The following is an 11,480-nucleotide window of genomic DNA, read 5'->3' as shown; positions in this document are numbered from 1 at the left end:
TGTGTGCAATATGTGAAAAAGATTTCTCGGAAAGGTAATTTGTGCAGTTAATGAAAAGTCACGTGAAGTCGCATGATGCGAAAAGGGGAAAGCAAGTAAGCTGTATTTTCTCAGATTAAAAATTTATTCAAAGCTAAGCTTTTAATAAAATAATCTCCAAGGATGAATTTTAATGCGAATCCGAGATGGTCCGTCGGAAACTCTGGCGCTTATGACATACATTTCCGGCGCATAATAGATACGTCGAAAACATCGTAAACCTAACCAAAACAAGTAAAAACGTATTAAGATCGGCCGTGCCGTACTTTGGAAGCCCACCACCATGGATTTTCATTTCATTTCATTTCATTTATTAACCAAATATGTAATATAAAGCCAATAAGGCCCATAAAATAATTACATACAAACATTTCAGTAGCCTGAGTATAACAGATAATTAAATTCATTTCTTAACATAATGAGGTACTTTATTATATTTACCTAATATTTGGCTCCCCAGCCATTAAAAATAAAGAATATAAAAGAAATCCAAATGGAAGAGAGCGATAAATAGAAAGTGGTCCAACAAAGTGCACAAGAATTAAAAATAGCGCAGCTATTTTTAAAAATAGTGCAGCTTTGAAAATCCGATGTAAAAATAGAACAAGGAGAAAAAAATTAACCATCAGCAAAAGAGTTATAAAAATCAAGAAGTTTTAAACGGAAAACGTTGTTGGAATGGGAAAAGATGCGTAATTCATGAGGCAGTCGGTTCCAGCATCTTGCTACTCTAACAGCATATGATCTCGCATATATGTTTCTTCTAATTCTAGGAATAAATAATTGCGGGTTTCTAGTAGACCGAGAGAATACAAAAATCCTCCTTAGAGGAACAGGTCTAATATTAGCAAAAGCGTTATGAAAAAGTAGTAAATTCCTACACTCAACAAACCTTTTAAATGAACAATTAAGAAAACGTTTTACGAAGCAAGATATACGATCTCGTCTTCGGACATTGTAGACAAACCGCACAACGGAATTTACAATTCGCCTCAATTTTGTAAAGTTAGCCTGAATAGTACCTGAAAAAACCTCCAAACCGTAAAGTATCTGAGACATTAACAGAGAATAAGTCAGAAGCTTTCTCACCTTGAAAGGTAGGTAAATAATAGAAGAATACATTTTACGAAGGCAAGACCAAACCTTCCCTGACAAGGCATCAATATGGTACCTAAAAGATAACTCAGTGTCAACAATAACACCCAAACATCTATGTATGTCGGTCGACAAACTCAATCTCCGAATTTCCAACAAAAATGTTAAGAGATGTGGTAGTAAAGTTTCCAAACATTAGAGCCTTGGATTTAGAGGGATTAATCCTTAAAGCATTGGCAGAAGCCCAGTTAACAACCCTGCCCAAAACCCAATTTATATCATTCTCAAGAATATCAGGTGTTGTAGAACTGCCATTAAAAAGCAAGAAAATGTCATCAGCAAACATAAACGCCTCACAACTCCTACAAGAAGTAAAACGATGCAAATCATTCACGTAAAGTATAAATAAAAGTGGACCCAAGATGGAACCTTGTGGTACACCAGAATGAAGAGAAAGCATGCTTGAGTTTGCACCGCTCAGAACCACAAACTGAGATCTGTTACTTAAGTAAGAAAGTATCAGTTTGCAGGCAGATGTAGAAAAATTGAAAAAATCACGCAATTTAGTAAGTAATCGAACAAAATTAATAGAATTGAAGGCTTTTGACAAGTCAAGAGAAACCATCACACTGCGTTTTCCGTTATTGGCATTCACTCGGATGGAATCAGTTAGCTTAAGCAGCAAATGAGTGGTGTTGAGTCCTTGGCGAAAGGCATATTGCATATCGTGTATTCGAAGCTGCGATGATTGTAATATTTGATTCTTCATTATGTGTTCAACAATCTTAGACATTGCAGGAAGTATGGAGATAGGCCGTAAATCATCAACCCTTCTAACATGCTTCGCTTTGGGAATCGGTATAACCCTGGCAATCTTCCAAGCCAAGGGAAAAGAAGAAGACATCAGAATAAAATTAACAAGATCCAAAATAACATCGGAAACATAAGGAAAGACGGTCTTGATAAAACGCATTGGAATACAATCCACACCAACTGACCCAGACTTTACCCTACTTATAGCTTCAATGATTTCAAACTCATTCACACAACAAAACGAAAAGGAAGAGTCAGTCTCTCCTTCACATGAGAATTGAGACCCATCATCGTGCGTTCCACCACCTTCAACAAAAAACTCATTAACTTCGTTCGCATCAAAATCATCATTGAAGTTATCATCACCAACATATCCAGAATGTTTGAGAACTTTCCACATACCAGTTGCATCAAGACCCCAACAAAGTTTAGAAAAATGGTTGCGTCTTATCCGACGAATAACAGACTTCGCCTTGTTCCTATACTTGCAATACGTTTTCCACTTCTCATCTGATCTACAAGATAGAAATGCAGAATACGACAAATCCCTTAAAGATCTAGCCAGAAAAATCTCTCTAGACTCCATCCACTTGTCATTACAATCACGTATCTTTCTCTTGACTGTAGGAACAAAAGAGAACAAACTATCTAGGAGAGGGGAAACCAGTGCGCATTTAGTATCAACATCCCTGGCGTTGAAGACAGCATAACGGTCGAAATCTTCTAAAGAGGCAAACAAACCAACCCAATCAATATTTTTGTAGTCACGAAACTCAAAAAACTCAGGTGGCTGCTAAAAATTATAATGAAGAGATGCAAATATAAGAGAATGGTCAGAAACGGAGGGACACTGTACTTGATCCGAATAAGAAATTAAAGAAGGGTTACTAACTAACATGAAATCAATTAAAGAAGTAGACCGGCACCTTAAATCAAAATGTGTAGGTTTGGAATTGTGAACCATGTTTAAGTTATATCTCGTACAAAAAGAACGACATGAATTCGCCTTAGAAATATTAAAGAGATTACAATTGAAATCTCCAAGGACAACAACTCCTGCATACCTAGAAAAAAGATCTTTATGACAGCTCTCAAAGTCGTCCAAATCACCTGTCGGTAAGTATACAACACCAAGAAGCAGCTTAACCTCATTTAAGATCAACTCAATAAATAGCGACTCACAACGTGAACCGGACGACTTAAAAACAATTCTATAACGTAACCCATTAGCTATGTACATCGCTACACCTCCTCCCCTACCAGAAATTAGACGGTCATTTCGACATATTTTATATCCAGGTACGGAGATCATGCGGTTCGAAATATCCGATGTAAGCCTCGTTTCAGAGACCGCAAATATGTTAAAGAAGTTCTCATTAAGAATAGAACGCAGCTCGTTAATTTTAAAAGGTGGTCTTAGACTCCTGCAATTCATATGAGATATACTTAATTGATTTCGAAACCGTAGGAGAACAGATTTAATATATGAATTATCGTGCACTATAGGACCAAGATTATCATCAGAAATCATCATAGTAGATTAAGGCGGGGAACCAAATTGTGGAATAAAAAAACAAATCAAAATTACTTACTTTTAACAAATACATTTCTTAATTCGCTAAAAAATATACATACTGTAATGCAGCTAATCATTACAAATGAATAAGCCAAATGGAGATCAATTAATTCGCAAAAGAAATAGAACCAGAATACAAGAAGGTACACTATACAAATTTACCAAACAGAGGAAAAAACTAAATTCATTATTAAAAAATATACTGTATCCCGGTCTAAAATGGAACATCAGGAAAACGAGGAATATAATACTCAGCTTAAAGCAGCAGCACCGTTGAGCATAGCATTACATCCTTCAATATCACGTATTATCTCTTTACCATCCAAGAGAGTAATCTTAGCTGTGGCTTTATCACCGTTTAAAATTTTAAACTTAGAGATTATGTTCAGCCGACGAAGCTTGACGCAGATAGTGTTTAAGAAAGAAGCAGCCGGTGTATAATGATCGTTCAAATAAACACGGCTAGTAATGTCGCTTAAGGTAGTTCCCATGATATCACAAACTCTGAGTGTACGGGTTTTAAAATACTGCCTCATAATCTTGTCACGATTCGCAACGCTATTTAACTTTACTAGTATATTTCGCTTTCCATTGATGTAGCAAACACGGTTTATAACATGTTTCGCATTGAATTCAAGTCAACATTGAATTTGGCAGCTACAGCTATAACAGGAGCCATAAGATCGTCAAGCCCCTCAGGTAGCCCACTAATCAAAAAATCAGCACGATTCAATCTTCGGTGTGAGGCATTATAACCAGCTTCCAAATTAGATATCTTAGAGAATGCGACTGTCTCAACACCATTAATACGATCATTGCACTTGGTAATATCACTCTTAATTTCACTAAGGCACGCACTAACTTCTCCTTTAATATCATCTAGGGCTAGCTTAATAGAGTTTTGTTCATCCTTATTGCTTACGATAAACTCATCAAATTTCTTGCTAAGGTTCCGCACATCACCAGCAAACTGTCATTGTCATGTCGATTTGTGAGGTTATACTCACAACCAGCACATATGAACGCACTCGATTTGATTGCTTTTAGTGCAATGAGATTCTTATCCGATAATTTTGCACAAGATGCATGAATCCATTTCGAACAGATCTTGCACGAAATACATCCTTGGGTCTTCGTAATCGCGGTGTTGCAAGTGCCACAATCAACAGTTTTTGCACCCGGCATTTCGCAAATAAATAACAATCAGCAAAGCAGCAAGATATAAACAGCAGCAACAACAGCAATAGCAAGCAGCAACAATAACAATGCCTACTAAACGAAGGTGGTAAATGTTATGCAATGTACTTCAGCAATATTCGCAGCAAAAAACAGCACTTCAATTAAAATTCCTATTTATCCTGATTTAATTATCGGTAATAGCAAACGCGAATCAACAGGAACGCTTAAAAGCAGTCAATAAAGCAGAAAAAACAGAGAAATGATCAGCTGCGTTTTAAAACACCACTACTCAGGCATAGGGTTGCCAAAGGATGATTTATTAATCATCCTATTTTATTATAACTCCATTGCCATATGCATAGTTATATCTAAATAAGGGCTGATCTGGATCAGTTTTGATTCAGTTCCCGAGAACTCTTTACAAGTCACAGTTTCAGCGAAATCAGGCAATAAATCCGCTTTTGTTTTGGGCAAACGATATGTTTTCCGTTTATAATGCTCTGAAAACAAGTCGATTTTCCTTCACGTTTGCCACAAAAATGATCGCAATTAAGGGCCTACCTTGCCCATACCGTCTGGTATTATTTTGTTCGCGTCATTGGCAAAGATTTTTAATTCCCTTTTGGTATCACTTCAATACCAGACATTTTTATTCTTGCCATCGCGCCAGAAGTGCTGTTGAGCTTTGTACTTAAAATACTGACGCCATTATACAATATTTGTTAATCAAATAAATAAAATATTTTAATACAATTTGAGTGCGTCAAAACCTGTTCAAATACTCGAAAGCGATGAAAATGGAAATAGTACAAATTCTAAGGACATGCTACATTAAAAACATGATAGTCTCTTGTGTGGAAAAAGATGCTGTGTTGGTGTATTCATATAAAACAACTTCTCGAAATAAAATTACATTAAAATTATTTTCAATGTTTTATTTGGTTCATTAGGGGGTGGTATATTCAATAACGGTTTGGTACTAAAAGCAATAACGGTCTGGTGCTAAAATCAATAACAGTTTGGCATTAAAACCAATACCAGTTAGGCAATAAGGCTAGTACCAAACGGTACTTATCATTTTTTGTTTCATCCATACCGGTATTGTTTATGTACCATACCGCATGGTACTGAAATGAGCACATTTGGTATCAACTTTTCTCTGGGTGTAGTGTGAACGGTTGAGATGTTTTTCAAAACGACAAAAGCAAAACGAATCAATGTAGATATAGGGTAATACTATGTTCAGACCAAAGCTGTTTTGAGCAAACGACAATAATGTCATAAAATAAAAATGAAATATTTTCTTGAAAAAATTAATAAAAAAAAAAATTTTTACAGTTAAAGCAAGAAAAAATAGGTTAGGTTAGGTTGAAAAGGCGGTGAAGATATTTATCCGCCCCATGCCTATGGACGTAACCCTAAGCCAGTAATCGGCTTGTTGCGCGCTCTAAAAACTAAAAAGAAAACTTTAAGTTAGGAATTTCGTGCAACTTACGAAATCCTTAATTGTTTTCTATACCACTCTCCTAAGTTGGTTCATGTCTGCTATTATGACCCCACCTAAGTACCGGTGTCTGTTAGCCGCAAAAGTCGGGCAATGACAGTAAATGCCCCAACGTCTAATCATCTTTCCCCCATGCCCTACACATGCTATCACTTGCCGCACTGATTTTGCATAAATGAGCTCGTAGTCCTATGTGTCCCGTTATGACACCAAAAGCTATACTGACCTCCTTCTTACTTACTTTCAGTAATAACCTCTTCCTCTCACGATTCGGATCGCCCCATAGTATTTTCGCCGTTCCACCGTCTGTTTCGCTGTTCCACAGTGTTGCATGCGCGTTTATCGCCCACGCTCTTGCATCGGACTGCGTCGACCCCAAAGGCTTAACCAAGTTTATTAACGGAAGTTCTCTGGCCTTCACTGCCATTTCATACCTCCTTATTCCGTAATGGCCCGGCACCCGACTGCCTGTCACCTTACTGTCCTGGTTGTTATTGCCCTTATAGTCATTTGGACAGTAAAATGTTCACACTCAATTATGGTCAGGCAGTCTAAATCAGATCCCAGTTCCTGCGTTTCGTAGACCTCCAGGTTTGTTCCATTCGTGTAACATGATCTTCCAGATGGCAATACTAGGGTTCCGTCAATCCAAGACTGTGCCGATGGCAGCAGTACCTCGCACTCGACTTCAATGTTCATCTCAGGTATCCAATCGGAAACCTCTTCCCTTCCTTCCAGGTTTCCTATCGTCGCCTCGATTATACCGCGATGGTATGAATTGAGCTCCCATCCTCAATCCATTCTCCCATCGCCTTAAGTCTTAAGCCAATGGGTCGGACATCTAGAAAAGTCTCCAATGCCCTAGTGGGCGTAGTCTTAATCGCTTCGCCTATACCAAGACAACATATTCTCTGAACCTGTTGTATGGTCCTTATGTTGCAATTTTTTTCCATAGCAGTCCACCAAACTACTGAGGCGTAAGTAATTATTGGTCTAATCATGCTCCTGTAGAGCCAGTGGACTATCCTTGGATTCAGGCCCCATTTCGAGCCTACGGCCCGTCTACACAATGCCAAACATCTGTGAGCCTTCTCAGAATGCTCCTGAATGTGACACTACCAAATCAGTTTCCTGTCCAAGATCACACCTAAGTATTTGACCTTGTCAGATATCGAAATCGTCTTATTGAGGAAACGTGGTGCGTTAAATTGGCCCACCTTCGTCTTCCCCGTGAACAGGCATAGTTCTGTCTTCTCTGGGTTAACATTGAGACCTCTGGGTCTAGCCCAGTCATATGCCATATGCAAGACCCTCTCGGCCCTTCTGCATAGTTCGTGCGGATCTTTATCCCTTAGAAGTATTATAACATCGTCTGCATAGCAGACGGGTTCAAATCCCTCGTCAGTCAGCATCCGTAATAGGTCATTTATGGTGGTCACCCATAGGAGTGGCGATAAAATGCTCCCCTGTGGCGTGCCCTGTGCCACTTTCTCCCTTATATTTATGCCTTGGGACACACAATTTATCCACCTGTTCTTTAGCATATGGTTTATCCAGTCTCTAAGGTCCGGGTCCACCCGATACTGGTCTAAGGATTGGATCAGTGTGTCGGACCGCACATTGTTAAAAGTCCCCTCGATGTCAATGCATACCGGCAGGTTGTACGTTTGACATCGAGGGATTCTTCTATTTTATGCACAACCTCGTGCAGGGCAGTTTCCACCGACCTTCCCTTGACATAGGCATGTTGTTTGTATTTGAGCAGTTCGCTGGATGTTCTACTCTTTATCATGGTGTCCACAATATATTCCATGGATTTGAGTGGAAAGGACGTAAAGCTTATGGGTCTGTTGGCCTTTGGTGTCGCATAACTTGCACTGCCGGGCTTGGGTATAAACACCACCCATGCCTCCTGTCAGGCTTTCGGAGTATATGCAAGTTCTGAGCATGCTGTGAAAATTTTGGCCAGATGAGGCGCCAGATAGTCTGCCTCTTTCTGTAGTAACGCCGGAAATATTCCATCAGGTCCGGGTGACTTAAATGGTTTGAAGCTCCTCAAGTATTCCTTCACCATAAATTCCGTTTTTATAAACCTTCGATTAACGTAATTATTCCCAGATTCCGGTGTCTCCGTGAGTCCCGTCGTATTCTGTGGAAAATGGGTTTTCATCAAAAGCCTCAACATGTCCTTCGTTGTCTCTGCTGTCACTCCCATATCGACTATTAAAGTTTCAGTTTGGACATGGGTTTTTGGGAGAAACTTTTTATTTTGGCGGCGTCATTAACGCTATCGACCTGTTCGTAGAAAAGCTTCCAGGAGGCACGTTTTGCCGCTCTGGTAATCTTATTGTATTCTTTGAGCCGTGTGTAATACACATTCCAATAAACTTCCGCTTTTTTACGACCTGTTCTGTTAAAAGTCTGCGGACCTCTTTCCCAATATTGCGAATCTCCCATCCAGGTCATCCAGGGTTTTTCTTGGGCTGATTTCCATTCCCGAAGAGGACAACTATGTTCGAAGGATCCCACCAGTGCAGTCGTAATCCTGTTGACATTCTCGTCAATTTATGCTTGGACAATCTAAATTATCTTACCCAAGTCTTCTTCTGAGTAGCCTTCCGAATTTTGTCCAGTAGGTCTTCAACTTATTCTGGAAGCTTATCGGATTCGGCGCTGGCCGTGCTATTCTAAACCTAATGTAGCGATGGTCAGAGAAAGAGTATTCCATGGAGACCTTTCAATCCTGAACCTCATCAATTAGATTTTCGGAACATATCGTCACATCTTATACCTCATACCTAATCCTATTAACAAAGGTAGCGGTGTTACCAATATTAAATGTTATTAGGTCGTTAGTATTCAAGAACTCTGCCAGGGCTTTGGCTCATGAATTAAGGCAATATGAATCTTGTCCTTGCTGATTTTCTTCATCAGAGCGTGTGTATTAGTCTCGCTCCGGTAGAAGTTTAATTAGATTACCTCAATCATTGGTCCTCCAGTAAATGGGCATCTGGGGAGTAGGTGATGATCTCATCGTCTGCTCCCTGTTCTTTAGACTGCAATGTCTTTCCTGTCACTGCACTGCATGATGTCATCATATTAGGTTCTTTGCCTATCCTAGTTTTCCGACTATTTACAAAGTCGGTAATGGTTCCGAGTTGGTAAGGGTGTATTGAGTTCCCATTCCCTGTACTGCCTGATTTTTCAATACCACGATCTTTTCCTATCTTAGCCTTCCAAATCTTCTTGGGAGTACGTGATGGTACCATCATCGGCTCCCTGTTCGTTAGGCTGCATTGAGACTGAAGGGTGAAGGGTCTGTCGTCGGGTTCCTGTTTGTTAGGCTGTGTCTCTCGCCACTGCACCGCCTAATATTTTAGTATTAAGATCTTTGCTTATCCTAGTCTTTCCAATATTGAGAGATGCCGTGATTGTCTCGTTGTCGGCCCCCTGTATGTTGGGTGGTGTAGAGTCACCTGCCACTACACAGTATGATGTCGCAGAATCCCGATGCAATTTTTACCGGACATCGTTCAATTAAAAACTGATTTTCGATCGACTTTCTTCTTCGAACTTAATTAAGTTATCGACATCATTTAAGCAAAATGTAGATGGTCCTTTGTAAAACTTGGTCGAAATTTCTTTTTTGAAATATTTAACAATTGTATTTAGTTGCTTAATGTTTTCGGTTTGTGTCCACCCCATATTTTTTCAAAATCGAAAATTCCCAAAATTTTTCTGTTACTGTGAAATTGGTAAAGATACCCAAAACTTTTTTTTTGAAAATTGTGGTCGCTACTGGCTGCAGGAACAGCCCCATTGGCAGTGATATTTGGTTAAAATCGGAGCTGAATTTTATGATGCTTGTCAACACACTAATCATTCTCTCATACCAATGAGTGCACTCGGATAAATGTTTAAGCTCAACGATAAGGGGATTTTTAAAATGGCACGATACATCACAAATGTAGCCAGCATTAGCAAGGGGATAACCAAATTATTTCTGATGTTTGCGCCGGGATTTGAACGGCGTAATAGGCGGACATGCTAACCTCTTTGCGCCACGGTCTCCTTTCTTCGCTTAGTGGTTATTAATTTTTTAATTATTTTTGTAAATACATTGTGGCTTAGGAAATAAAAAGATATTTTAATTTTTTCAAAAATTTTTACGATTTTTTTTTAATTTTCTTCAAATAAAATGTTGTTAAATTTTTTTTAATGACTAAGTTAATATAAATGATCAAAATTATGAATATATGAAATTTCATCCAAATTGGACAAGGGAATCGAGTGTCATATTTGTTGAAAATTGTCTACAGACAAAATTTTAGGAAAATGTGTTCGTTTGAAAATGTTTGATGTTATTGAAATTTATCGAAATCTTTCTTTTAGAAAAAATATTTTCGAGGATGCTCAGGCCTGAGCAACATTTTGCCTTTAGAGAATATTTCATAGAAATTTTGCTTTTGGAAAGAAATGTTTTTCAAATTTAATCTTTTCATAGGAAAAATTCCTTTCTGTATTTTACTTGTGATTTTTCATTTTGTTTTTGTTTCTATTATTTGGGACAGAATTTTTATAATTTATTTAACAAAATAATTTTAAGGTGGTTCACGTCTGATCAAAACTTTGTCTCTGTGGAGTATTAAAAATATGACATTTTGTCATTTTAAAAAGTTGTACTAAAATGGGATGTTTAGAATATAGTTAATTTATTTTTTTTTATAGACAAAATAATTTTTGGTGTGATTGGGGGTTGGGGCGGTGTCTCGGGCCCAAGTGCATTTTTTGAAGTACATGATTTCATTATACAAGACACTGGTATTACCCGTGTGGTTATATGGTTCCGAGGCATAGGTTCTTGTGAAACAGATGAGGCAGTGCTTGGAGTATTTGAAAGAAAGATTCTTCGTAAAATATATGGACCAGCTTGCGTTAATGGAGAATATAGGCGCCGTATGAATTACTAGCTGTATGACGACGATAGCATAGTAACACGTATGGCTAGGTCATGTTGTCAAAATGGATAAAGAAGCTCCAGCATAGAAGCTTTTTGAAGGCAATCACGCTGATACACGCAATGCGGGACGACCAAAAGCCTGATGGAAAGATCAAGTGGTGGGGGACACCTCGATACTTAGTGTCAGAGATTATAGAATGAGCGCAGAAGATCGAGGAACTTGGAACGCTATTCTACGTTCGGCTAATGGGACTAATGTTCTGTCGTAGCCAATTAAAGTAAAGTATGTATTTTGAAGTTCATATAGCACCCGT

The 11,480-nt window shown here is 38.5% G+C and overlaps 1 long non-coding RNA gene across 1 annotated transcript; it reads left to right on the top strand.

Moving 5' to 3' along the window:
- Positions 1-10: 10 nt before the first annotated feature.
- Positions 11-429, top strand: LOC131995516 (uncharacterized). Its single transcript, XR_009397472.1, has 2 exons — positions 11-95; positions 162-429. It is a non-coding gene; the product is annotated as an uncharacterized LOC131995516 (long non-coding RNA).
- Positions 430-11,480: the final 11,051 nt, after the last annotated feature.

This window comes from Stomoxys calcitrans, chromosome 3 (assembly GCF_963082655.1).
Source record: "Stomoxys calcitrans chromosome 3, idStoCalc2.1, whole genome shotgun sequence".
Classification (NCBI taxonomy): Eukaryota; Metazoa; Arthropoda; class Insecta; order Diptera; family Muscidae; genus Stomoxys; species Stomoxys calcitrans.
The sequence above is the reverse complement of the archived record's forward strand: the minus strand, read 5'-3'. Positions and strand labels throughout refer to the sequence as shown.